The following is a 5187-nucleotide window of genomic DNA, read 5'->3' on the forward strand; positions in this document are numbered from 1 at the left end:
TCCCCCTTTCCTTTCTTTCTGGTTGTCGCAACCAGATGCTGGAGTCCAGGAGCCAGACGCCACCGTCGACGACGACCCCTACTACACCGGAGGTGCCTACTACTACGTGCAGCCCGTTGACGACGACCAGGAGTAGTTAGGAGGATCCCAGGCAGGAGGCCTGCGCCTCTTTCGATCTATATCCCAGTTTGTGCTAGCCTTCTTAAGGCAAACTTGTTTAACTTATGTCTGTACTCAGATTTTGTTGCTTCCGCTGACTCGTCTATGATCGAGCACTTGTATTCGAGCCCTCGAGGCCCCTGGCTTGTATTATGATGCTTGTATGACTTATTTAAGTTTTAGAGTTGTGTTGTGATATCTTCCCGTGAGTCCCTGATCTTGATCGTACACATTTGCGTGCATGATTAGTGTACGATTGAATCGGGGGCGTCACAAGTTGGTATCAGAGCCGACTGCCTGTAGGAATCCCCTTTCCAACTCCTTGGCCGAAGTCGAGTCTAGACATTGAAAACTGTTTTACTAACATGGCTGTGCGGCCCATGGGCCCACGTCGCCATTTGGGTGGTATTAGGATCTTTTACTCCTTGTCTATACTCTGGGATTCTGATCCCTCTTCTATTCGGGTTAAATGATTTTGCTAAAATCTAACTCTAGGTTCTCGCTACCACTTCCTGCCGGAGAACCCTTTCATTACGGATGGTCGACTGCTTCAACGGAATATTCTGACAATACTCTCCGTTATTTTCTTGAGATCTTATGCCTATTGCTTTTGCAATTCCCTACCACCGAAAAATCCCTATGGATAAATACTTACGCCTGTCATTTTTACTTTTATTCGTTGGTCTTGTTATTACAAGATACCCCGAAATACTCGTCATTGTTTCGATAATCCTTTGAGCTTAACGCCTTCTGTTCTTTGTCACCTGAATACCCCTACGGATAATTCTCGCACTTATCGAGTATTCGCTTATCCCCAGTTGTTCATATGCTTTTCAAAATACTTGGAAATACTACCTGATCTTCCGAGTATCCTCCTCAAACTATTGCTCGGCAAATACTTGTCTGCTTGCAATATGGATGCTTTCCATATGTGTAGCAATATGCATTAGTATCCTTTGACACCATCATTTTGATCCTATCGCTTCAACATGTGTGTGAAAGCACGCAATCATCAGTTGATCCTTTTAAATTATCTTCCCGGCTCAGACGTCATTTTAAGCATGAGCTGGTTCTTAACCAATCAGGCCTTGATCGGTTGTGTTTCTAAGTCTATTGAACTTATTCATTTTCAATCAGAATGATTGCTTCTGATCCCTTGATTTGGAAATCATAAAATTTCTTTGCATTAAGTTTTGATTAGTTAGTTGTTTCTAGAATCCAATGCCTTTGCATTGTTTCTTCCTCTGTTGAGTACCGATGCTTACAGCAGATCCTTTGAGAACCATCGGATCCTTTGTTAGATTTTACCCGATAATGTCCCTCATATTCGATCACTTTGGAAGTTCTTTCCCTGATACATAATGTCGTTGGTAAATCCTATTCTCTGATTTGGCCAACCATGCTCTGCTTTCGAGCTGGTGATATCTACTATTGAAGCTTGTGGTATATAATTCCACGATAACCTGATGGGTTGAACATATGCCTTCTCTAAACCGTGTGAACCCGGATTTTCACGAGTCATACTCATCTGGTATTTCACCAGGTAAAACTTTCAACATTAATGCCTTTATCAAAGCGAGAAGTGAATGGAAGGTTATACATTGAAGAAGTGGGAGTCGACCTTGAACCTTGCGTTCATGCCCATGGACACGATGTATAACTTATCATGGAAGCTGCTCGTAAAAATAATTACCCCTTGTTGTAAGTTCATCTTGTATCCGTGGTTCGATCCCTTATGATCGTGGGTTCCGACCATGATTGTTCTCCTTTGATTCTATTTCTCGGACAAGTTAAAGTACTTACCATCTGCAGATCAGTACGCCTTCCCAACCTCTATTTTGTTCTACCTTCGAGTATTACCCCCTGGTATCTCGAGGATATCAACTCATTGCACTTCATCTTATGAATTTCTGATGGAGTAGTACGTTTCCCCATCACAGTCACTCCACGGGTTATGGGTTGTCATCAACCGAGAACCCTGATTTGTGAATCGAATCAACACTGAGATTCGGTACCCCCAGTACTTTGTGGTTGAGAAGTTTAATACTCCATCCCGTCACTCCTAGCCTGATCGGCTACATCATTATCGTGCTAATTTTAACTGTGCTACCGGGTCCTTAATTCCGGAGCACAACATTCGACGATTGAGCTAAGCTTACGTCGGTTTCCTTGTCTTATCGTTCCATCTTGAACAACAAACTTGATCTCGGGTCTGTGTCCTACTCGTGGTTCCAACAACCTTTCGCTTCATCATTCGTTTGACTTGATGTCATTGTCGATCGATTACATCTTCGTGAAATCTCTCGACAAATGTGTCATGATCATCATCAGTATTCCGAGCTTTTCCAAGATATTAATTCAATTCGTGATGAGAAATACCATCCTTGCCCTCGATGAGTTGTGTTATCATCAGCCACTTATTGCCTTCCCTCCAACACAAACTTGTTCGTGTTTCGTGTTATACCTTGAATTCCTTGCTACCCAGCATTATTCTTCTTTACCTTGGAGTATTACCACCCTTATGTCAAGAATGCCGTGGGAATTTCACCACCTCTTTAGGATTCTTGGTATAGTGATACTTCTCACCATCACCATTTTTCTTGGTCCTTGTGTTGATCCCGACCGGGGTACCAACAAGTGAACGATGCTGTTTGGATTCTGCACTTCTAGCAACCCTATTGCTTTGAAGTTAATGGTCGGTAGTTCCATTCTAAGTCTATTGCTTATTGAGTCATCATTCGAACATTGTTCGTGCTACCTAATCCAGATTCCTGGGTGCACCCTACTATCATTGTTCAGTTGTGTATGTTTTCCCTCGAGCATACATCGTTATATCATTTGATCCGACAAATGATATTTCCTTGTTCACCTAATTGTGGAAATTCATCCCTTGGAAATCTCGATGATTTGTTGTTGAGCCTATCAGCTACCACCTTATCCCTTCATTGGTTTAATGTTGGGCTTTTTTTTCAGAACTCGCTTCCGTAGTACATCTCCCGAGAATCTTACAATGTCATCTCGACAATTTGTGTTGCACCTTTCTTCTCAGGCATCCTGAGTCTGAGGTATCCTGACACCAATCAGATCTGAATCTCGGTCAGATATGATGGTTGGAACATATTTCCAAGAGTTATAGCAACGGTCTTTATGTGACCCGGTAAGGTGATGTCGTGCCTAACACACCTGGCCGGAGGCCCTATTGTTATAGGTTCCTTTTCAGCAAGGTTATCCATTCTTCCATGAGGAAATTGTAAGACTTATTCTATAAGTTGTTCCTGATGGATCCTTTTGTTTCCAAAGTCTGATCTTTACCCAATGACCATGTCAATGATATCTCGAAGCATGTCTGTGGTACTCCGATTTTCAATAAGAACATTCGAAGCCCAATGTTAAATGTTTCTTGCTCAATTATCCAAACACCATTGTATGGGTAATGTCATGAAATTTCTCTCCCCTTACCTAAAGGGTTTTCTACATTATCTCTTGTCGTGGATATCCTGCTCTGCTTGTCCGTGGGAAGGGTATACCCCTGGTACATGTGTCAAACACATTTTCCTTTCCATTGTTCTGTTTGATCTGATGACCACATTCTCCTTTTCTGTTGATTTGTTTAACCTTCCTGGTGATCCATATGATCTAAGCAGTAATATTCTTCTGCTTATGTAAACACCTTGGCGTATAACCGTGTCATTAAGACCCTGTTGCATTTGTCGGTAGCATTCCGGTGACCACCGATGGACGAGAACTTTGCCTATTGGTCCGCCTCGTTCAACGAGCAGGAAAATAGTTCTCTTCGTCCCTCGCCCTTGGTACCGATGTTGACATTGACATAACTGACAGGCTTTCCTCTGACCTGCATTGCTATCATGATCGTGCATGATCACAACACCCTCCCTAAATTTTTTTACCCACATGGTGGGGCCATAACCCACAGTTCCACAGGATCGAAACCTGACTCTCTCCTGTACACCCCCTCTTTCCAAAGTTATTCCTCCTGCGTGGACTCGTATGTAATTCATGAGCCACCTTCCGATGAGATCATCAATTCTGGCATCAGACACATTAATTATTCTGTGGCTTTGAAACCATTTTCACCTTCTGTCTAGGCATTGAACGATTGCCTGGCTGCTTGAAACTTCTTATTGTACCTTCACTCTCGATGTGTTTTATTTGTTCAACTCGAGAGGTACTCATATGCTCCTTCATGGATTAATCCCAGATCATTAACCTTATAACATTCTGTCGTTGCTGACCTGCCTCGTTACCTATTCGTAAATACGATGAAGATCCCGAAGAAAGGATGCCGATTTCATCATGATGACCTAAAGCGGAGAAATGAAGACATCAATGTATTGGACCGATCTCTTCGAGAAGAGCAAGCCAGAATGAGAAGACCCGCTAGATTCGTTACCAAACCTTCCCCCCTTTCACTACCTCTTAAATCTTGGGACGAGATTTCTTGTAGTGGAGGAGAATTGTGACGCCCGGATAATCAAGCTACAGTAACCTCTGCTAATGAGGCCACGTCACCACTCTTACTGTTGTAAATCTCACGACGATTCAATCCCGTTCGAATTCAAAATTTAAAATCAAGTCAAACGGTAAAGTTTTCAAACATTAAAATTAAAATGTTCTAGAGGTGGCAAATAATGCTTAGGTAATTATGGTGGAGGATCACATTTTTAAAAAAAATGATTAAAAGCACTAAACTAAATAAAACAATGGCTTAAACAAATAATTAAATGCATTTTATAAAACATTAAACTATTTTATTAGGTATGAGAAATTCATGTGGCAATAGAGTATTTATAAATACTAATTTAGGGGCTAGTGGTATAATTAATAAAACTAAAATAAATAGAAACTAAGTTAGAAATGAAAAATAGATAAAAGGAGAAAGCTCAAAACAAAAAGAACACAAAAAAAACAGACACCCCCCCCCCAACTGGGCCAGACTGCCCAGCTGGCCGACCCACTTGGCCCAGCCGGCCCCTCCCTCTGGTCTATAGGGCAAACCCTAGGCCGCCC

This window comes from Triticum dicoccoides, chromosome 3A (genome assembly GCF_002162155.2).
Source record: "Triticum dicoccoides isolate Atlit2015 ecotype Zavitan chromosome 3A, WEW_v2.0, whole genome shotgun sequence".
NCBI classification, from domain to species: Eukaryota; Viridiplantae; Streptophyta; class Magnoliopsida; order Poales; family Poaceae; genus Triticum; species Triticum dicoccoides.